Source organism: Monodelphis domestica, chromosome 7, assembly GCF_027887165.1.
Source record: "Monodelphis domestica isolate mMonDom1 chromosome 7, mMonDom1.pri, whole genome shotgun sequence".
Lineage (NCBI taxonomy): Eukaryota > Metazoa > Chordata > Mammalia > Didelphimorphia > Didelphidae > Monodelphis > Monodelphis domestica.
Window position 1 is genome coordinate 11,566,236 of NC_077233.1, and position 24,462 is coordinate 11,590,697.

General features: G+C 45.4%; 1 protein-coding gene and 1 non-coding gene across 11 annotated transcripts in view; both read right to left on the reverse strand.

Annotated features, from left to right (window-relative positions):
• Positions 1 to 24,462, reverse strand: part of ERC2 (ELKS/RAB6-interacting/CAST family member 2) — a 1,021,362-nt gene that overhangs the window by 639,965 nt on the left and 356,935 nt on the right. The window lies entirely within an intron of this gene.
• LOC130455740 (U2 spliceosomal RNA) lies at positions 16,104 to 16,293 on the reverse strand. Its single transcript, XR_008913834.1, has one exon. It is a non-coding gene; the product is annotated as a U2 spliceosomal RNA (small nuclear RNA).

The following is a 24,462-nucleotide window of genomic DNA, read 5'->3' on the forward strand; positions in this document are numbered from 1 at the left end:
CTACTGATTCTAAGATGCTAACATTTTAAAATTATAATTTTTAAAATGTCTTTTTTAAAATGCCATTTTAAATAACATTTAAAAAAAATTTCCCAAATTGGTTGGGACCCAGAGAAGAGGAAATAGCCACCTCCTACAGGGACGCTTCCAAGTCAGAATGCAGCCGCTTTCTCTGGTCACATTCCCTGAGAACTCCTCTCACCTATCCTGGGCTCCAGCCACCCGGTATTTTCTTGGTTTTCATGGTTAGAGCCTCCTCCTAGAATATACATATCTGAGCACAGGAGCTGGGTGATGTTTCTGAGCGAATATTTTTATTGCTATTATTCTTGCACCCAACATAATACTATCCATCTAACAGTTATTTATTAATAATAAGAATTCTAATATTTATATACCAATAGGAGGGTCTTCTAGAGGCTTATAGATGCTATCTTGTTTTATCCTCATGACATCCCTATGTGGCAGGTGCCATTATTATCCCCATTTTACAGATGAGGAAACTGAGGCTTTGGGTGATTAACTGACTTTCCTGGATCCCCATAGCTTTGGGATTTGGGGGTAATTGTCTCAGGCTGGATTTATGCTCAGGTCTTCCATGTGGCAGCTGAGGCTCACCCAGGTGTTGAATAAACGTTGAATGGAACCCCCTCCCAGGGACTCCCTTGGAACGGCCACTACAAGGTCCTGCACGGTCCCTCGGCCCCGTGACAAGTCCGCCTCTCTTAAGTGATGGCAAAGGTCACCCATGGCCTCTCCCAACCACTCATGCATTGAGCCCAGAGAGGCGGCAGGAACAGACGTTCCAGCTTTAAAAACCATTCGAATCTTCATGACGCCATGAGTTTTTACACAACGATGAGATTTCAATTCATAATGATGGTTGATTTTTTGTTTTTCGATTCTGTCCAACCCTTTATGGCCCCTTTGGGGGTTTTCCTGGCCAGACACTCGGGTATCTTCCTCCTCCAACTGATTTTATAGAAAAGGAAACTGAGGCAGACGGAGTACAGTGACTCGCTCCGTCACCCAGCTCATAAGGACCTGAGGTCAGATTTGAAATGATTATTTGATTCAGAACATTGAAATAAAGGTGAGCGCCGCGGCTTTCACTTAAGGCACACGGGCCCATTTAATGTCCAAGGAGGCCGCTGACCAAGGAAGGAAGGAGAAAGGGAGCTTCCCTCCCCGGGGCTGCGGACGCCGCAGGTCCCCTGAGCCAGTCCAGCTCCAGAGCACGGCGCACACCTGTTTTTTCTCCCTTTTGAAAAATGGTCGTGTGGGCAGGGGAGGAAATGCCTGAGAGCGAAGGCGCCATTGAAGAGGACAACAGAGCCGTGAACCCTGACGCTTCCCGTCCGAGCGGCCCATGGAGGGCCCCCCTCCGCCCCCGACAAGCAAGACGCACAGAGGGGCCACATTACTCTCTGCTGCCCCTTTGGGGCGCTTTGCACAGACGGGAACGTTCTCCTTACATGGGTGCAGGGAGAGCGGCCGCCCAGAGAGCCCGAGGTGCGGGAGGACAGCCGGACGCACGCCTGGGGCTGAGCAGGGGTCCCCTTCCAGGGCGTCCCTGCCGTGGGGCTTCTCCCAACCGCACCGCGCCACCCTGTGGCCTGTCCGGGCTACTGCACGTTCCTGCTTCCCCAGAACCAGACCAGACAGAGGGGCTGCCCAGATTCCAAGGAGAACATTCAATCCCGAAGCTGGCTCTCCGGTTACACCCCCTCAGCCCCCCTCCCCGGCTTGACCGGGCCACAGAGACGCCCCCAAACACTAGCCCGGCTTCCTCCGCTCGCCTCTGCTCTGAATTCCAGAGCAGCCACTCGGTTTCCTTTGTCTTTAAGCTAATTGTCTAACGGGATCCAAGCCTTAACCAGGAAAACGTGTTCCGGAGCGCAGACTAGGGCGCTGCATGTCCGTCCTCCCTCCCACGGAAAGGGAGCGAATCGGGAAATGCAAACCATCCCTGGGAGAAGAAGGGCAGCCCTTCGGCTCCCGGCCCCCAGCTCCGAGGCCGAGGGGGCACGGGCGAGGGACGGCCCGGACCAGAGCCGCCCGAGTCCTCCCGAGAGAGCCCAGAGCCTGTGCGGGGCTCCCGCGTGGGGACAGGACGGCGGCTCTCCAGCATCACATCAGCCTAGCTCTGGCCCGATGCCTCCACTGCTGACAAACACGGTCTCCCCGAAACGCCGTTTTCCTTACAAAAATCATGAAGCCGCTCGAACACGGCAAAGGGAAGCCATGAGGAGGCAGGCTTTGGACCCCCAGACCGGCTGAATTATCGGCCAGACGCACGAAGGGGTCCTGCTGTGGTCATTTCTCAGACAGATGCCTCGAGGCACGCGGGAGGCACTCTACGGCATGTGGGGTCAAAATGGACTTGGCTCTGTGCCCGGAAGAAGAGAGACCCTGGAGGGGAGTCAATCTGGGCACGTGTAAGAGACAGAGCTGGAGACAGAGCACTGAGGAGCCGCAAGACCCTGGACTAGTCACTTACTGTCTCCAGGACACAGGCAAGTCCCTCAGCCTGAGCACCGAGATGGAGACCTCGAGTTCTGCACCACCAAGTAAGGCAGATGCTGTTATTCGATCACCAAGTGTTGAGCAGGAGCTCACCATGCGCCCGATACGGGGATACAAAGAAACACAACCTGAATCTCTTCTAATTCTAATAAATACAATTATAAAGTCATATTATTATACATAGATGATGTTTACAGCAGGTTTCAAGTGCTGTTTCAGTCTCTGAAACTCTAGCACTCTATCCAGGCTCACCTACTTGCCTTTACATCTATCCATCTATCTATATACGTATGTGTATGTGTATGTACATGTGTATGTACGTATGTATGTATATATATATACATATATGTGTGTGGATATGGGTGTGGGTGTGACTGAAACAAGCACAGGATGAAACCCAACAATTCTACCTCTCCCCCCACCAAAGAAAAGGACAATCAGTCTTTAGGACAAAATCTTTAGTCCGATTCCAGAGTGTCCACTTGGTCATGGTCTTGGCACTTGGCTTTCCGAAGGACTTAAAGGAATCAGCGCAATCTGAGCCACAAACAGCCTTCAGAGCATTGCGGAGAAAGCCCAGTTCTCAAAGGAAAATGGTTTACATCCTCCATGGGGACGTCCCAGATAAGTTACCTTCAAGAATTTGTAGGAAAAACACAGCATCGAGGAAGCCAATTTCCATCTAGCCAAGTGGCTTCTCAAGATTCCTTCCTCAAAAATTATTCTGGAAGATTTCTTTGGAAAAACCTTTCCTCTCCAAAGGCATCATGAGAAAACACGCCATCAGAAGAACCAAAGTCACTGGACTTCTCTGCAATAATTTCTCTTCAGATGGAGAAACTGAGGTTTGATCATAAGTCATTTTCATCAGCAACTAGAACTATGAACAGTCCTTGTACTGGGGCTTAAAACTGGTAACTTGGACAAAAGATGGACTACTAAGAGCAAGCGAACTCTAGTGCCATTAATATATGGAAAGGGAATCCAAATGGAAAAGTCAGCTAAATTCGAATCAAATGTTTATACAAAGGAAGACCTGAAATCGATATTTATATTTAATTTGGAATAATTTTATCTATACTACCTATCTCATAGGGCTACTGGGAAGAAAGGGTTTTTTTTCCTAAATATAAATGTGAAAGTTAGTCCTAGAGAAGGGATGAGACTTGACAAAGGCCACGCAAATAGTAAGTAGAAGAGCCTATACTCTCATTAGGAAAGAAAGAAGAGATGGGAAAAGGAGAAGAGAAAAGGAAAAGGAAGGAGAATTGGAAGAGAGAGAGGGAAAAGGAAATAGGGAAGAAGAAAGGGAGTAATAGGAAGAAAGGAAAAGGGAAGAAAGAGAAAGGAGAGGGAGAATAGGAAGGAGAGAAAGAAAAAAGAAAGAGGGAAGGAGGAGGGAGAATGGGAGACAAAGGAAGAAAGGAGAAGGATGGAAGGAGGGAGGACAGAGAGAGGGGGAAAAAGAGAAGCAAAGAGAAGAGAAAAGAAAAATCCAGAAAAAAGGAAGAAAAGGGGGTGGGGAAGGAAGGGAAGAAGAAGGTTTTCTCAATGAAACATAGTAAACCTGATATTATTTGACCTGGTACTTAGTCATTTTCCTATTTTCTTCACTGAAAGCATTCATCTGTAGCTCTATATTTAATCTAAATAATATCTAACTTGAAAAAATAGTCATGTGTTTGAATCTTTATGCCTTAAACCTGATAGAAGTTGAACAATCTAATAAATGTCATTCTTCTCAAAGGATTTGACTGGGAAGGAAGGGAGTTGGCACTAGGGGAGGGAGCCAAAGGCAGAGAGGGGCAGGGAATGGGATTGGAGCTTAGCTCAGTTTGGACTCTTCAGTCAGCTTCCTAAATAAATAAATCCTGATCCTTTCACCACAACTCAAACACAAACACAGAGATGACCGACTGGACCAAGGCTGCGCCACTCCCTGTCTGTCATTTCTTGCAAACCATTTATTTAGTTATTGGTCAGCATCCATCACACTAAATGTTCTGTGCCCTGTCGCGAATGTTCCATTTCAAAGACATGGCAACATACTCCAGAGAAGGAAATCAACCAAGAACTCGGGGAGTCGAGGGCTTGTCTCAGACCCAACTGGAACAATGTCGATTATTTCTTTAACTAGGTGGTGTGTTGGTAGCGAGCTTAAAAATGCCCCCCAACGGTGAAAAGAGAAGAGAATCACTACCAATGGAATAAAAGCTTTATAGACTTTACGACAAGCTGCATTTCCCCCCACCTCCCACGTAAAAGACATTTTATAGGTAATAAGGACGTCCCACAGAACCAGTTTGGAGGTAAGTTCAACACTATAGGCACCCAGTTCAACACTAAGGATGTGACCACAGAAAACCTTTTTCTAAAACTTCAGTTATTCCTTTTGCTGATGGTTTCCATATTTCCATAGATTGAAAGGAGAGTTTTATGATTTGCTGAATCAGGTCCGGGAGCCATCTCAAGAATTAGGTACTACCCTCACGCGCTTCAATCAACTCTCTTCTCATTTGTTTCTTTTGGACATTTCACTTTGCATTCAATTTCATCAAAAGCCATAAAATGAAGTCTGGGCTTCCCAAATGGAAAAGGGCAATGGGATGGTGGTGGGGGATTTCCTTCTTTGATTTTGAATATATTAGAAACTGAGGTAATAAGGATGTCTGGAAATAAAACATTCCAATATAGGGACATTTGGAGGAGAGCTCAGAATCCAGTTAATTAAGTGGAGTGGTGTGGTGTGAACACCAGGATCCAGAAACACAGATGACTGAGGAATGGAGTCCTAGCATCTTGGAGCTCCATCACTAGCCCAATGGTTTACGCCATGGACAGAGTCAGGCCTTCCAAAGTAAACAGAATCTACTCCTGTCCTTACTTACACTGTAAAATAAGTCCAGTAGCTAAGAAATGTCAAGATTTTTCAAGGAATAATACAGAAGAGATTTTTTCTTGAAACGAGTTCAGGAAAACCAAGGTTCCCTCCTCACCTCATGAGAACAACAGGACCAAGGATTCGCCAGAATTCTCCCTCCCGCCAGAAGTCTCCTCACAGTTCAGACAGTCGCTGTTGTACAAATGGTCAGACCCAGAAAGGTGCCCATCAATAATGTAAGTTTAAGTCTGTTTTCTCCCTACAGAAAACTTTTCAGAGAGTTTGTTTGACTATATTATGCTCTCCTGTCCACACCCAGCAAACCCTAGTGGCTCCCCATTACCTCCAGACTCAAACAGAAACTCCTCAGAGCCTGTGGCCCCTGCATACCTTCCCAACATTCTCATACTTTGCTCTTCTCCACACAATATACAATCCAGCAACACTGTTTTTATTGTTGTTCTTGGCACATGATATTCCATCTCTCATCTCCACACCTTTGCTTTGGCTGTGCTCTTATGCCTAGAATCTCCTCACTATAATCTCTGAGCTCCCCAAAACTTCCTTCCAGACCCAACCCAGAGGGTTCTTTGTGCCAGTAGCCTCCCTCTCTCATGCCCTTGCCCTAGGGGTTTCCCTCTGAAGCTACCTTCCATTTACATGTCTATATTTTGTTGGTATCCAGTTATTCAATTGTGATCTCTCTTATTCGAATGTGAACTCCTTGTTGGCAGGGACTGTTTTTTTGTTTGTTTATTGTGGCATCCCCTGCACTTAGCATAGTTTCTGAGAGGTTAATAATCAACCAATGAATCAACATTTATCAAATTCTTACTATGAGTCAGGCACTGTGCTAAGTGCTTCACAAATGCTGGTGACTGACTAACTGATCACCATTTTCTGAAATGCCCTCACAGAGAATCCAAGGGCTCTCCAAACTTCAATGAACCTCAGAATCCTTGTCTTGCTGCAAAACTCATCTTGGAACAACCTGTGTGTGACATTGAGCAAGATAGCTGACCTCTTGGCCTGTTTCCTCAATAGTAAAATGAAGGAACTGAACTGGATAGATGGATGGGTGGATGGATGGATAGATGGATGGATGGATGGATGAATGGATGGATGGATGAATGGATGGATGGATAGGCAGACAGACACACAGACAGATGCAAAGGTACATAGAGATAGATAGATAGATAGATAGATAGATAGATAGATAGATAGATAGATAGATAGATAGATGGATGGATGGATGGATGGATGGATGGATGGATGGATGGATGGATAGAAGAAGAGAGAGATAGACAAACAGGCAGACAGACAGATGGATGGACAGACAGACAGATAGATGGACAGGTAGATAGAGATAGAGACACAGAGAGATAGACAGATAGATAGACAGATAGAGAGAGATAGACAGAAGGACGGATGGATGGAAGGACAGACAGGCACACAGGCAGACAGACATACATAGATAGATAGATAGATAGATAGATAGATAGATAGATAGATAGATAGATAGATGGATGAGTAGGTAGACAGGCAATGATTATGCAAATGGGTGATCCACAGATAGGTGGATGGATAGGTAGATGGACAAATGGACAGATAGATACATAAAGAGATAGGTAGGAAGAAGGAAAGAAAATTGATTGAGGGATCTGGACAGTCCACTTCAGCAGATGGAGGATGTGAAGCTCCATCTTCCCCTCAGGCTTATCTTTTCCAGGGTTCTCCCATTAAACTGGTTCTTAGTATGTAGGAGGTACCATTAGGTTAAACAAAATGTTTCCTTGGGAAGTTGGATCAGGATTTTAGACCTGACAGACCTCTCCTAATCTAACTCCTCCATTTTACAGATGAGGAAACTAAGACTCAGGAAAAGTAAACAATTTGCACGCTTCCACACTAGTTAGGAGCAAAGAACGCAGGACTCCTTACTCCTTGTCCCATGCTCTTTCCCTACGAATCGAGTTTAAGGAATTTTGCCATTTGGATTGTCTCATTCAATCTTGACTTCCACTCTCAACAAAATAGAAACTGTTTAATCTAAAATATCTTAAACTTTTGCCAGGCCATCATAATTGTTTAAAAAATCTAACATTTAAAGGAAAATCGCATCTGTACTTGTTGCATTAAAAGTCCATTAACTTTTGCATTTGACAAAGGTCGAGAATGTTATTTTTTTCCTATTTTTGGTGCCTACAGGGCGTGATTATGGTACTCAAACCTTGGCTCTATCAGTGAGCCTCGGTGACCTTAGGAACAGCACCATTAACTGCATTCTCAATATTTTGCAAGTACTCTCATCCCCGAGCGTCAGTGCCACAGAATAGTTACACTCTTGTCTTGGGGAATGTAAGGTAATAAATAGCATTGCCGCTTAAAGAGACCTTATATGCCATCTTATGCAAGTCTTTCATTTTACAGGTGATGAAACAGAGGACCATTGCAGTTAAGTGACTTGTAAGCTCAGGGTTGCACAAGGAGTAAATGTCAGAGCCAGGATTCAAATCCAGGACCTCTGACTCCAAATCTGATTCCCTTTCCACGTTCCACTGGAGGAAAACAACAATTGTGCAGTTAACTAAAAATAATATGCATACGACTCCAAGGTTTTTCACCCCACGTTGTCTGCACTCTGACCAGCTGGGGCCATCTTGCCCATTCCCATCTCAGTGGAACTCAGACTCCTGGGCTCTGACTTTGGAACTTTCACCTTATCTTGACCATGACCTGATCACTACAACACTGACCAATCCCAAACAGTGGCACTCTGGCCATCCTCCTCCCAAGCGCTGCCAGGAGGGCAGATTCCAAGGAGCCAAATGGTGTCCTAAAGGGAGCTGGACATCTCGTGCCTCGGTCTGTCTTGGGAAGCTTTGATTCCTAGTATTTCTAGCTTCATGTTCCTGGCAAGCTAACTGAAAGAGCTTCAGGCCACATGGGCCACAGTCCTCTGAAATCTGGATTGGGCCAATTCTCCTGTTGGACCCCTGGATTCTCCCCTTCTGTGACCTGTAGGAATAGTTCCAGAAAGGCCAGTGCTGTCAAGTGTAGGAAATACTCCTAGTATTTAAAAATAGAGAGCATTTTTAATACTAAATCAAGAGAAGGAAAAGGAAAAGGCTTCCTTCAGTCAAGTGAGCAGAGCAAAGAGAGCCAGACTCACCCCTGCAGCACTCTACCAAAAGCACAAGCCCCGCAGTGGGGTCTCAGCCAAATTTATCTCCTAAGCATCCTGACGTAAAATGAGGACATCACTAAAAAGGATGCTGGGAATGTAGCTCAGGTGTTGCATATTTTCCATCTGCCCACAAGCCACTATCTACCAGATATGGGTAATACCAGGATTCCCATTAAATGTCCATTTTCCAGGGGTTTCTACTATGTAACTCAGCCTTCAAATATGGCACCCTGATGCAGCTGGGTGGCTCAGTGAATGGAGAGCCAGGTCCAGGGGTCCTGGATTCCAATCTGGCCTCAGCCATTTCCTAGCAGTATGACCCTGGGTAAGTCATTTAACTCCCATTGCCTAGCCTTTACTGCTCTTCTTACTTAGAACCAATACATAGTATTGACTCTAAGGTAGAGGTAACAGTTTAAAAACATGTGGTGTCTAGATCTCAATTGATTGTTTTTTTTTAATCAATTTTGTTCTTTAACCTTCTAAGGAGAACACCCCTGTCCTTCTTCCCATTGGGGTAACCATGGTGCCCACTTTAAGCAAATAACCCCTAATTGTAGCTTCTTCCATTCAATGACCACCGCCCCTCCAAAGAGCCCTGTTTTCTCCATTCCTCTTTGGGTCCCAGAGGAGCCCCGTCTCCAGGCAAATGAACAAAAGAGCCCTGGGAAATCAAGTCGCGGTATTGGCAACTGAGTTGTAATGCCAAGTACACCCACTGGGCAGCTATTCAAACAACCGCCAAGCCAACCCAGGGAGATTTATTTGTCAAACGTTGAGTCCCAAAAGGTGGAAAAACAAGCATCCCCTCCCTGCTGATCTTGTCTTTTTCACATATGCTCCCTGGTGTCTCTGCTGGCGCAGGGTGTGGAAGAGGGGCTTTCTTTGAGAATTGACAGGTCTCAGGACTTGGCCCATTTTCTACCCCCGAGTATTAACCAATTTCAATTTAATTCAATTCAATGGCATTTATTAAATGCTTGTTGTGTACCAGGGACTACACATGGCACCAACGATTCAAAAGTAAATATGAAACAGATTCTGCACTCCACGGGCTATGGGAAACTCCATAAATGTATACAAAGCATGGAGAGAGAATAAATGCATAGGAATCTAGAGCAGGGAGGACCCTAAAGGCTGAGGGACATCAGGGAAGGCTTTCTCCAGGAAGTTTAGCCTGAACTGAGCTTTAAGGGAAGCTTGGGAGGAGGAGTAGAGAAGGGAGGGCATTCTAGGCATGAGGTCAGGCAGAGTAAAGATATGGAAGCAGGAGATGGAGTGTCTCCCCCTGCTTAGAAGGTGAACTCCTTCGGGACAAAGCCTCATCTTCCGCCTTTCTTTGCCTCCCCTAACACAGCACAGTGCTTGGCACATAGGAAATACTTCCTAAAATTGCCTTTGGAAAATGGTGGTGATCTCCATTGACAGAGAGAGTTTCCTCACCTGTGAGTGCCCCAGATGAATGAAATCACAGGTCTGGCTCCTAACTGCATCTTTATCTACTATTTTAAAGCACGAGCCTCACCCCAACATGTAAAATCTTTAAAACTCCTGAAACATTTTACCTTCTGTCTTTTTCCAATTCCAAAAACTCGAGCACCCAATAAAACTGGCGAGCCAGAGCACTGTAAAGCAGAACCAGGCCAGAGAGGGCTAAGGCAGAGCATTTTCTATATTTCACACTTCTCAAAACTCCAGTTAGCGTTTCATTAAAGACTGCAATGATCTGGGCTCGCCATTGACCCCAGTGTAAATGGAGCATTCCTCTGTGAAAAGAGATCCATGTAGCCTACGTCACTGCAGATGTGAGGAGCCTGGGAGAGATTACAAACCACGTCTTGCCAGTAAGAAGGGGGATAAAAAAAAGTCAGCAGGACCACATACACCCAGAAACAGAGGACAGATGGTCATATAGTGACAATCCAAAGAACTTCATGAGTTCTGTGCCCACACAGTGAAGGAAGACCCAAAGGAATGCCATGTTGGGTAATTCCAATATGGAGGATCACTAAAAGGAGACTAACAAGAATTGCCAAGAATGGAAATGATCGATGTTGGGAGAAGGACAACATCCATCAGGGAGCTCAAGGATTCCATTCAAGTGAACAAGCTTGCAACTCACAGCCTTCTCCCCTACTTCCCCCAAGAGCACTTGTTGTCAGATCCCCATTGGCCACCAATGGGCACCATGAGTGCAGAGGTGGCGATGTCATTCCCCTACTCACTAAATTCTAGGGCTCTCCTGCTTGATTTTTAAATCCCTCCATCTCCTGTTTTCTTCCTTCCTTCCATTCTTCCCCTCTGTGTTGTACTCTGTTATATAGTCATTCCATCCTGGTTGTCCCTCACTCATGACACTCCACATCCCCATGCGTGGTGTTTTCACTGGCTGCTTCCTTCCTGAGCTTGCTACCTTCAAGTCTCAGGAAAAGTTCCACATTCTACCTGAAGCTTTCCTCGGTTCCCCTTAATCTTAATGCTTTGCCAGTGTTGATTCTCCCCAGCTTATTCTCTCTACATCATATGTGTATCTGGTATAGATCTTCTATCTCCATACAAGTGGAGATCCTAACAATACCTATCTCCCAAGGACACTGTGAGGATTAAATGAGGTAATACTGTAAAGTGCCCAGCACACAGTAGGACTAGGAAAGGATGACTGACTTTCCCTTGCCTTTCTTTTAAAAAGGAACTCATATTTTTATAGCTTTCACAGAATTAGAACTTTTGCTTTGGAATGCAACTTTTAGTTATCTGTTAAGGATTCCTTCATGGCAAATAGGAAGGGACAACTGAGTTAAGCATTACTGACAAACATCAGTTTACTGGAATATGTACATCACCAAAAAATTCCTGCTTCAAGTCTTTTTTTTTTCAGAGAAAATGGCTAAAAAAAATGTCTACATTGATTTTTAAAGCACAATGCTTTGGGGACAGTGAGGGGGCGCAGTGGATTGAGAGCCAGGCTTGAAGATGGCAGGTCCTGGATTCAAATCTAAACTCAGACACTTCCAAGCTGTATGACCCTGGGCAAGTCACTTAACCCCTATTATCAGTCCTTAGTAGTTCTTCTGCCTTGGAATCAACACACAGTCTTGATTCTAAGAAGGAAGGTAAGGATTTGGGGGGTTTTTAAGTACAATTTTACATAGAACCTAGTGAAGCCTAAAGGCCAGTATACTACAAACCACAAGATCTAGATTCAATCAAAAACAATCAGAGCTGTCCAAAAAGTGGAAGTGGCCACCTTCTGAGGTAGTGAGCTTTCCATCACCCAGAGTCTTCCAGGACAGGCTGGATGGGTAACCATTGGCTGAACATTCACCAGAGGCGATTTGTGTTCATTTATGGATTATGTCCTCTCCAGCCCTTCCAAATCTCGGATTTAGGGATGAACAAAGTCAATGAGAAATTTTTTCCGTGCCAACTATGAGTCAGGCGCTGGGCGAGGATGAAAGTCCAAAGCGCAGCCTCTCCCCTCAAGGGGCTGCCATTCCACACGGGGAGGTCAACACGCAAACAACCCCAACTCAACAGGAAGTGACCGCCTGACCGGGGAGGCCCAGGACAGCCAGGGGCCTGGGAAAGGGCTCCTGCGGAAAACTCCAGTTAAATTCTTACAATGCGCCAGTCCCAAAGAGTCTCCAACTAGAAGATTTATGGAGAGACGCGTAACAGCTCATCAGATTTTATCAGGAACAACGTCTGTATAAAGTCTCCAATAGCTGTCTCACAGAAAACAGGTTCACTTGGCCCGAGACCAAGCTGGTGAAATGTTATCCAGCCCCAGGGAGGTCACAAAACCGTACCCGTGCCAGTGCCCCAGGACCCAGCCGATCGGCTCCCCCATAAAAGCGGCAGCAGGCTTAGCCAGAGCACAGGGGGCTGCCAAGAGGGCAGAAGAATGGAGGAGGAGCCGCTTGCTGCCTGGACTCCCATTTTTAAGATGTCTCCACATTTATTAAGTTCCTCCATATCCCCATCTGGCCAAGGCGAACCTTTATATCCAAATGAAAAGAAGAGCTGATGCAATCCAAATGGGGTTCAGCGGGGCCATGTGCCATAACAGAAGATGGGCAATAGCAAGGCTGCAGAAGGCTTCGACCAGATTGGGTCGCACCACTAGGCCCTGTGGGCCGGACACAGACCTCCAGGGCCTCGGCTATCAAACCTCACAAACCTGGAACTGCAATGGGACATGCAGTGATGGGGGCCTCTTTTGTTTGCATCTGCTCAACAGCTTGAGCCTGGCTGGAGTGCAGGGAAGATCCACTGGAAAGGTTCTCCAAGGCTGGGATCAGGGGCAAGTGGGAGGAAGGACAGACAACAGCCTGAGCTGGCGCTCTGTCCCACCCAAACAAGAAAATCACAACGCTTTGGTGCAGGTAAGTTTCTTCTCTTTCCTCTTTCATAAAAACATCAATTTGGATTGATTGATTTTTGCAAAGTAAAGGAGTAGCTAATGAGAGCAACTCCATCAACTGTTCCTTCGTTTAATTATAATGTTTCATTATAATGCAGACAAAATCATGTGCTTCTGTCTCCAGTTTTGGAATTCACCCTGAAATCTGATTGTTCACGGGAATTAGGCAGAAAAGATATATTTTGCCTCTGAGTCTATTCCCTTCCTCAACGGACATCTCTTCATACATATGTAAGGGAAGGGGTGGCCCTCTTCCCCTCAGATGATGTCTTCATAGAACCCAGAACTAATCCAAAGGATTTAAGGGGTACCCCACCACCACCACAACCAGGGTGATAGGGCCTCATCCAGCCATCATGTGATCTCATCTGAGAATCAATGGTGCCCCTTGTGCCTATATACAAAAGAAATGATTGTGGGCAGTCAGGTTGCTCAGTGGATTGAGAGACAAGCCAAGAACCAAGAGGTCCTGGGTTCAAATATGGCCCTAGACACTTCCTAGCTGGGCAAGTCACTTCACTCCCATTGCCCAGCCCTTAGCCCTCTTCTGCCTTGGAACCAATAAACAATATGGATTCTAAGGTGGAAGATGAGGAGGAGGAGGAGGAGGAGGGAGAGAGAGACAGAGAGAGAGAGAGAGAGACAGAGACAGAGACAGAGAGACGAGACAGACAGAGAGACAGACACAGACAGAGACAGATAGAGAGATACAGAGAGACACAGAGAGACAGAGACAGAGACAAAGAGACAGAGACAGACAGAGAGAGAGATGATTGATTCTGTTGTCATGTTTTATGGAGAGAGACCCATTCACCTTTCCTGAGAAGTGTGGGGGTCTTTTTCCCCTAAAATAATGTGATCTCTTGGAGGGCAGCCATTGTTTTTATTGTTGCCTTTATTTCCCAGCATTTAATACAATGATACTCGACAAATGCTCAGTGACTGATTGATTGTTCTGGCTGTGACTCCAAGTGAGAAGAAGACATCATTGGGTATGTCCCATTGTACCTATATGGCAGATATACAGACTCAGAGGGGAGAAAGAAAATTTGCTGGGTCACATTTTCTAGGTTATACCATTCTATTGCTGGCTTCCACCTGCTCTCATTTTTGGAGCATCAGAATTCTTAGTGATGTGATGCTACATGGCTATGAATCTTAGACCACTCCTTCCTCTGAAAATCAAGATGGTGGGTGAGCCAAGGCACTGAGAAGATAAATGGAAGCTACAAGGAGGCAGATTTTAGGAATGGGGGACACACAGATGGATTGTCTAGTGCTGAACTGGTGCCCATGGAAAGGTCAGGGAAAAGCCTGGGAAAGACTTTGCCATGGTGGGTGAGAGATCTCCTCTGGAGAATTTATTGTATGGCATGAACAAATGCTACAACTGTACGGATAATTTAGGATGATCTAAATTTGATTTTTGGTCACCAGGGGATATCCTGAATAAAATACCCAAGTCAGTTTGGAAACATATAGATGGTTTTATATCACTTTCCTGCATCTCACATGTACCAATGATATCTTAGGCTTGACTTAGGACAGCCCAAGAGTCTGTCAGTTGTTTCTGATTTGTCATTTGCTAGCACATGTCTGTCATAGGCCATCCTCCTAAATACTTAATCCTTAAGTGTGGGTGTAGGCATTCCTGATTTTGTTAGACTAAGTAGGGTGGAGTAATCTAACTTTCACATCAAGGACAAGAAAATGTGGATGGACTGTGTCATCTGTGTCACTGGAGAGATTTCCCATATTGAAGGGACAGTGAATCAACTAACATGTTGAAATAAATCATTATTAAGTGCCCTCTCCTATGTCGTCTTGGGTGGGTGCAAAAGAAGTCTAGATTTGTGATTTCAATGGTGTTGAGCTGGGAAAGTCTTTTTTTTAAACCCTGTGAAAAGGACCAGGCAATGGAGGTTAAATGGGTAAATAGCTCACATAGCTAGGTAATCACTGAGCCAAATTTGTGCGGCAAAAATTTGTTACACCAGTACAAAACTCCAAGCTAAAGAGGTTTACTGAGAGGAGGCCAGTCTCCCAATGAAGCCAGACTCTGGTCAAGATCAGAACCAGAGACTCCAAGTCTTAAAGAGATAGCCTTTTTTATGCCAAGAAATCTAATGACACAGTGAAAGAAAATACAATCAAAACTAAAATAGAATGGATGCAAAATCTGTCATATGGGCAGTTCTTAATTAATGACACAATTGCTGATTAAGCTAGGAAGTGTAAAAAAGACCACTGTGGGTGTTAACTTATGTCTATTATTATAGTTGACCTTTCCGAGGTCTCTGCAATAAGGGGTTGGGGCCTAGTTATTTTTCTGCTGACGATTATTATGAAATACTAGAAGTCAGCAGTTGGGTGCCTGTCCGACTGTCCTGTCATACACCCAAGAGCAGTCCTCTACCTCCTGTCTGATTATTCTGTTGTACACAGAGAGGGGTATTGTGGGCTAAGTGGAAACTCTTGTGTTTCCCCAACCCAAGGCTTTGGGAGGCTTACGGTCAAAATGCCTGTAAACAAGATTTGATACCACCATAAACTGTAGTTTTGGGGGTTTTTTTCTTAGCTAACATTTATCATTCTTATATAGCAAACTCTATTATTTGGCTATTAATGCAAAACTAATGATTGTATTTTTAAAATAATCATAAAGGCTAATACTATTATAATCATAAAAGGGGTAGGTTTTCACACTCACATTTGGAGCCAGAACCTCTCATCTCTAGACCTGGTACTTAATGCACTAAACCATCTAGTCCCCTCACCCAGCCACCACCAGTGGAAGATCTACTAATGCAGAAACCACTTCAAGCAAAGATCTGCTTCTTCTCTGTGACTTGCTTATCTGGTAGGACTCCCTGGATAGATCAAAGGGCTTGACCCGGTTAAATAGCTCACATTTGCTCATGATAACCCAACTTGAAAGTGTCAGCAGAGGGAAGAGCTGTCCCCAGAGCTTCCTGCCTCCACAGCCAGTCTTCTTTACAGTAGATAATTAATTCTTCCTCCCAATGGTTTTTTTCCCTGATTTTGTTTTTGTTTCTTTTTTTAGTATACAAATAATTTCTCCCAGAGGAAGGTGCACCATTCCTGGAAGTATTAAAATAGCGGGTCAATATATAGAGTGGACAGAGCAAGCTCCTAACCCAACTCCCTGTTCCAAAGATCCATTGAATAGATTGTTCTCAGATAGAGGAAAGAGCAGATATCAAACTGATGAGAACAGACACTACCTTAATCTTAGCCAAAAGACCGAGAAGCGGGCCATGATGGCCGGGTTGCAAAGTCCAAGGAGGGAGATGTCACAGCTCATAGTTCTCCAGGGATTGTTTACAATAATTTCTCCATAAATACTTTGCATTTGCTCGGTTTATATTTTAGTATTTTCTTCTCTGTGTGCATGTCGTTTCCTCCCACTGAAGTCTGATTTTACTGAGGGCAAGAACTGTTTTGTCGCCGGCTGTCTTTGTCTCTCCAGTCCTAGCACCATTTTTGCATACAGTAGGTGCCTAGTTGACATCTGTTGAATGGTGAAGGGATAATGGAGTTTGGATGGCTGAGCTTCCACCCTTCTCCTTCCCTATATGTGCACTTGATTTGATCGCCCATCCATGGGCGCCCTCAGACTCTTCAGGACCAGAGCCGGTGTCTCACACCCAAGGCACTTATTCAAGGTTAATTAACAGCGATGGCACGAAGAACAGTCTCTGTGTATCACGACCTGACAAACCTCATTAAGCACACGGTTCGTTCCTCCAGATCACTCCTAGAGATGCTGAGGGCTGACCCGATACTGATCTGAGCATCATCCCAATGGACCGCATTCTGCTGTAATTTATTACAACAGCCAAATTGAATCCACATGACAGTGCTCAGAGCCAATTTTCATTGAGTTGTCTTTTTTCTCTCACAGAGATCTATGGAGACATTATTTGCGGTGATTTATTCAATATCAGACACTGTATCTATTGAATTCCTTTCTTTAATCTTGAACCTCTACCTAGAAAACAATAAAGTTTGCCTGGCGTAATTTCTTCTCCCAAAGCCACATTGATTATGAAGGGAGAGTCAGTGACCTTCGCTGCCTCGCACAAGTTTTCCAAGTCATGGTCTTTAGCGCGTGGAATTCCAGTGGCTGGTTGCTACCGACGCCAGCTCAGCTCCTACCTTCTTCCAAGATCTGTCCTACTTGTGGAAGAGGCAGAAGGACCCGACTCTGCAGTGCAAGGTGGAGTTGAGGAAGTTGCTTCGGAAGGCATAAAATGAAAGATGGCTCCAGGAAGGAGCCCAGTAATAAGTGCGTGTGTGGGGGGGACTCTCATTGGGACTGTTTCCATCGTTTCTCAGAAATGACAACAGCAGCAGCCAAAATCTACAGGAAAGTTGCCAGAAGAAAAAGATCAAGGTCGGCGGGCATCTCTTGCCCTCCTGGGTAACCCTGACTTCTCCAAGGGAGCTTCTCTGAGTTGAATCCAAAGATGAAAACGGGATGGGCTGTTTCATGCGCCACTGGGCATGCGTGGTTTCTGGATGAGGTCTTCTGAGAGGGAAAAGGAGACCCAAAAGACAAAGGACTGAAGCAGAGGGAGATGTTTAGCTTGAAATCCAGGAAAGGAGACGTGTGGGGCTGCCTTGAACAAACACACAGCACACCAAACGTCTGAACAATCTAAGGCATCGCAACGCCCAACACGAGGAGCCCAACCACAGTCCCCCAGGAATGGTTTTACAGAGTTTAGATTTAAGCACAGCAAAACGATGTTGATTTCCCTGTGAAAATTACAATGTTTATTTCGAACTCTATTTCAGTGATTTAAGCCCGAGTCATTGTAAACAGTGCAAATATATAAATTATCGTGGGTGTTTAACCTCGTTCTCTAACCAGGGCACAGGGCTGATGCCTGTAAAAATATTTAAAATGGGAGATTTAAGTGATGGCAAAGTGAAGCCAGCCAACTGACATCGTCATGCCTTCCTGCCTCGAAAAACTACCAAACAGAATGAGCAAAGTGCTGTTGCCTATTATTTATATCATCTTAAAATCACATTACATTTATGTGCCATTTACATTATAAACTAAAGACACATTTTAAATGAGTCCTACTTCTTATGCTTAAATATTTACATATTTGGATCCTTGGAGTAGCTAATAAAAATGGATAAGTATTTTGTAGGAGTCCAATACGTTCTACAGCTGAGGGCTCAGAACCCATCAGAAACAAAATAGCAGCCATCTTCTTTTTTAACGCTTACCTTCTGCCTTTGTGTATGGGTTCTGAGGCAGAGGTGAGGGCTACGCAATGAGTATTAAGGGACTTGTCCAGGGTCACCCAGCTAGGAAGTGTCTGAGGCCACATTTGAAGCCAGGACCTCCTGTCTCTAGGCCTGGATCTCCATCTACTGAGGAACCCAGCGACCCCCAAGCAGCCACCTTAAAGGAGTACGCTGCTCGGTCTTGGAAGGGCTTATTTAGGCTTGGAAATCAGGAGCCACGTTAAGAAAAAGCACCACAGGGCTTCGAAAAGGTCCCTCCAATTCTGAAGGATCTGTGAGTTTGCCAATGTGGGCATTCTCTGCAAAGATGCGGGTCCCAAACACTCATGTTCTGCACCTCTTGTCCACAGGATCCCTCAAACGGCCCACCCATGTCCCAGGAGCCATCCTAGTGCGCTCTTCACATTGCACAGAGAGCAATGGTGCCCACAGGATGGCCATCAATTGCTCCTTGCTTTTGTACAAGAAGCAAGGGGTTCCCCATCAGATCCATGCCAGTGAGCTTCAGATTTCATTTAGCATGCAGGCTAGCCCACAGGGCATCCAGTGCCCCTTCCAATGGGGTGCACCACGTCATTCCACCCTGCGCCAGCTTGCATACAACCTCCCTGATCACAGCCAGGCCTTTCCCTTAACTGAAAGGAAAACTGGAGGAGAGGGTTTGGGTGGATTAGCCTGAAACTGTTACTGTGTAAAAATAGATGAAAAGCCCTGCGGGGTTCATTTGGGGGGAAAGGAGAGCAGGCCAATCCGCAGGCATTTGTCAGTGTCTACTACAGGCCAGGTGCTAGGCTGGGTATGGGGGATGCAAACGTAAAAATGAAATATCTCAATGGTAACATTATCTATAAACACACACATAGGTTTAAACAAAATAGAAAAATGATCCTCAAGGGTCAGACGCCATGTAAAATATAAGCATATACGGAGAGGACAGGGGCTCCTAGAATCCAGGGACGATAGGAAAGAGCTCATGTCGTTTTGATGGGAGCAGGGGATTTTGAGGAGCAGAAGACAGATGAAGAGTGAGAGCATTCCAGGCATCGGAGACAGCTCATAGGATTGCTTATTCTACGGCTCCTGGCAGAACACTGCTTCGTGCACACCCTCCTCCAGGATGGAAAGGACCATGGCTTAGGTATTATTTACGTCCCACCCAACTCCAAGCTCAAAGGAATACTTTCCACAAAAGGGTAATGGCAGCAAAAGACTTGTCATCTCTAGGAGAGTCAATGTGGCTTCTGCTCTCTTCCTTTTCTGTCTATTGTCTTGTGTTTCCTAGAGTCTTCACTGTGTAATCTCTGCTACCCAGAATGGTCCTGCTGACATCTCTTAAGGACTTTTCCCAATTGGAAAGAACATTGACTTCAGAATCAACAGAAGACCTCGGTTTGAATCCAATCTCTGACCATAATGCCTTGGATAACCTTAGCCAAGTCAAGTAGCTTCCCTGTGCCTCAATTTCCTCACCATAGAATAAGAGGATCAGACCACGGCGCTTTCCAGATCTAGGAATTATTTTTTTAATTTTTTGATTGCACATTTTCCAGCTTATGAATCAAATGTCCCCACCCCATGTCACAAGTTCCTAAGACTGGAGATCTAGGGCTCAAATGGACATTAGAGGCCATCTAAGCTAACCCCCTCATATTACAGGGGAGGAAACTGAGGTGGAAGAGGTGAAGACACTAGCCTTTTGCCATTTTTCCCATTGCCAGTGTCATAAGGAGGATGTGGACTATGGTCTTCTGACTTCAAAACCAGTCTACCATCCTGGTCCATGAGCTCCGTTCATCCAAGAGAAGAGCAGCCCCTCCTCTGGGATGCTGCCATCTCCACCCACAAATCGAGTACAAAACACAACCATGGCCTATGAAGACCTCATCTCGTGGGAGCAAATGCTTCCCAGGGTATCGTGGAAGCATGTCTGAGCCCAAAGGCAGCTGAATTCCCGAAAGAAACAGGCCTTGTTCAGATGCATGGAGTATTTACCGTCTATAAAATATTAAAATTTGCCATAAAGTTGTTAGATGGTAGACTTGCCTGAGGCTTGTTTGAACTTGTGATCGACACAGTCACATACAAAGACCTAAATAAACACTGGCTACATGTTTAATATTCATTAGACAAGGGCACTTTCCATAAAAAATCCATCATGCAGCTAACTCCCCTCAGTCACCCCAACAGGCACACGCTGAGCCAGCCTGAAAATGCCCAGGCCTGAACGGAGCTCAGAGCAGGCTGTGCCTCTACCCTGGGATGGCTAGGTCAGGAGCCAACAGCGGCCACATCGTTCCCAGCAACAGAAAGCGAAAGCAGCAACTTCATCGTCTTAATACAAATAAAACATTTAATACAACCCAACAGCCAATATTTATTGAAACAACCAAAGCAGAGAATCCATGGGTCAAAAACAAACAAACAAAAACCCACATACTTGTCATCTTCAGATGCACGGATGTGTCCCTAAATCTAGATGCTCATCTGAATAAGGTGAAGGAAACAAGTCACTGATAGAATGTAAACTCCTGAATGACAGGGTCTGATTCACTGTTTGTCCTTGAATCTGAGAGAGGAAGGAGGGAGGGAGGGAAGGAGGGGTGGAGAGACAGAGAGAGAGAGAGAGAGAGACAGAGAGACAGAGAGACAGAGAAAGAGACAGAGAGAGAGAGAGAGAGAGAGAGAGAAGAAGGGAGGAAGGGAGGAAGGGAGGAAGGGAGGAAGGGAGGAAGGGAGGAAGGGAGGAAGGGAGGAAGGGAGAAAGGAAGGAAGGAAGGAAGGAAGGAAGGAAGGTAGGAAGGAAGGAACGAAGGAAGGAAGGAAGGAAGGAAGGAAGGAAGGAAGGAAGGAAGGAAGGAAGGAAGGAAGGGAGGAAGGAAGGAAAGGAGGGAGGAAGACCATATTAAATTTTCCATAAATATTCTCATTGGATCCTCACAATAACCTGAGGAGATAGCATTTATTATTATCCTCATTTAAAGTTAAGGATCTGGAAGTAAACAGAGGTTAAATGACTTGTCCTGGGTCATTACTTAGTAAGCATCTAAGGAAGTAGGGGAAGGAAGAGAAGAAATAAGGGAAAGAAAAGTTGGACAGAGAAGGAAAGACAATGATGATGATAATGATAAAGAGGAATGTGATGATTCTTCAAGACACTGACATGGCCACCAGACCCCCCACTTCTCTTTTCCAGGCTCAATACCCCTAATTCTTTCAGACTCTTCCCCTAAGACATGGGACTCAAGATCCTTCCCCATTCTGGTTGCCCTCCTTCTCTGTAGTGAATAAGTGTCCTGACTTCACCATACAGTCCAGGTGAAGTTTCAAAAAGCAAACGCCAAAGACTCACCTCCCTTTTCTGGGAAGTTGTGAGCCTTTTCGAGCAATCCCAAACAGGGCACAAACAGCTTTGTTGACTGTCTTATCACACTGTTGACTCGTCTCCATTTTTCAAATCAAAAACCTGAGGTCACGCAGCCCGTTGTGTAGGTCTTTCTGCCTCTGAGACAGGCTCTCTATTCATTCTAGTTGAGTGAGTGCTTCTAAGTCTGACCAATTTTCATCCGTAACCATTGAAAATGAGCAGCTGTGTCCTTTGTCTGGGCCTGTTCCCATGACAACTAGAGGGAGAGAGAGCACTGCTTGAATATTTATCTGAGCTCATGAGGAGACACATTTGACAAGGTCTTCTCATGGGTATCTCCCAGCCAAGCAAGGAGGGACCTCTGGTTCAGGTTCTTTCTTAATGCAAACCATGGCTAGAGTCAACCATAGATGGGCGTCCAATGCATTTTAAGCCCCTCCATTTTTTGCAGGTTCCCTCTTGAAAGCAGGAATGATTTGGCTTTTGTCTTTGGATCCCAACCCAGCATCAGGTCTGCCTCAGAGTAGATGCTTTAAGAACGCCTCTTCGAGTGCCCAATGCATGAATGGAAAAAGTCATCAGGCCATTTGCCCAACTCAGGGTTCACATACCCAGTAGAAGGGAAGGAGTTAAGAGCTAGAACAATATTTTTAGCACAAAGAAAGTTGAGAATGAGTGAATGAATGAATGAATGAATGAATGAAAGTATTAAGTGCTTAGTACATTTGAAGCACTGTGTTAAGCTCCGGAAATACAGATACAAAAATTGAACCAGATACTGTCCTCAAGGAGCTTTCATTCTAATAAGGGTCAACAAACAGAGGAGTATTTGGTCTGGGAAACTGCAGAGAGGGTGAGTGAAACAATAGGAGAGTCCATTTCCAGACCGGGCAGCCCTTTCCCAAGGGGAGGGAAGGGGTGACTTCATTACAGTTCTCAGGTTGAGTAGTGTGGGCGTGGGAAGGTGCAAGAACACTAGCATGCCTTGTCCCACTGTGTTTAGAGCTGAGGAGGAACTTCTGCCAGAGTTTAGGGTTCGGGGGCTGACTGTGATAGCAGCAGCAGAAGCAGAAACATCAGGGCCAGTGGAAGGGGGCAGGGAAGCCTCCCGCCAGGGGAGAACACTAAAGCTGAAACTGGATGATGATAAGGAATCTGTGACGAGAAGGTGAAGAGTTAGTGCCTTCTGGGCCCAGAGATCAGTTCTGGCAAAAGTCCGAAACAGGAAGATGGAGCCTGGAGTCTGGGGGTCCCATGTGGCCCAAATGATGAACTCGGGGAGAGAAGTAAGACAAAATGTAGCTAGAAAGGACATGGGAGCGGTAAAGGCCGGCGCACAGGACAATATTTGGAATATATCTTAATGGAGAAAAACTGGCCTCTTGACTGGCTGGCTGAGTCGACTAACCCTATTAGCCTATTTTTCACAGGCTGGGTTCCAGCCGTAGGTGGCACAATTCCAGCCACATTAGCAGCCATGCGATCTAGAGGGCACTGATATTCCCAGGGAGTATTCGCAGCGTTCAACCCAATTAGCACCAAAGCCCTTGGCACCAACCTTAGGCCAAGAGAAAGATATCCAGGCATTAAGATGAAACAGATTCCAACTCCCACCATTTAACCCAGTGCTGCCATAAGCACAGCCACATACACAGATGGGTAAATCCAGTTCACGGGCATTTAAGCCCCTACTATGTGCCAGGCACTGGAGATACAAAGGCAAAAACCCAAAGAGCCCTTCCCTGCCCTCGAGAAACTGAAGTTTTAGTGGGAGGGGTGGGGAGGAATCACATATACGCAGAGAATTAAATAAAAAGAGATCCATTACTAGCACGTTCCCTGCCGCCTATAAACACGGCCACGTCTCTTCTGGGCTTTAAAATTAAAAAAAAAATCACTTAACACTAAGACATCCAATGGCATAGTAAGAATCCAAGGAGATCCCCAAGGACTCAACATGGGGTGCACTCCAAGGATTTAATTCAATGGGGGAAATGTAGAATTCTATTGGGTTTCTAAAAGTCCATTTCAGAAGATGGGGAGGAAAATGACTTGGGGATTGCCGTGGCCTGAAAACTCCATCGGAGTCATCGAAGAAAACCCATGGATTTCAGGGAGCATCCATCACTTCCTCACACAGTCTTCTGCCCTGGTCCAATCACTGAGGAGCACCGCACTCACTCCAGGGCTCCGCATTGTGGGAAAGACATGGAGAGCTTGAAAATATCTCAAGAATCATAAAAGGCCTTGAGTTTGGGTCATCAGATGATGAGTTCAAGGAATGGGGACCGTTATCCTGGATGATGAAACACTGAGAGGGCACAAAATACCTGTCTTTACTCACTGAAAAAAGCTGAAATGGAGACAAGATTACATTTCTCCAGTTTGGTCCCAGAGGGCAGAGCTGGGAGCAGTGGTAGGGAAAGGGGGAAGGAGAGACAGGAAATAAAGGGCAGCAAAAAGGTCCCTTAAAGCTTGATGTTAAGGATAATGCCCTAACAATGAGATGGAGGCAGAGAACAAACATTGATGAAGCTCCTACTGTGTGTCAGGAACTTTTCTGAATATTATTCCATTTGGGCCTCTCAAAAACTGGGAGGTAAAAAAAAAAATCCACTTTAAAGATGAAGAAACTGAGACAGATTCAATGACCTGCCTAGATCACACAGATGTAAGTTTTAGAGGTCAAATTTGAACTCAAGTCTTCCTGACTCCAAGCCTCAACTTCTTCCTGACTCCTGGCTCTAGCGTGCTCTCCATAGTACCACCTGGTGGCTTCCAAGAAATGTCCAAAA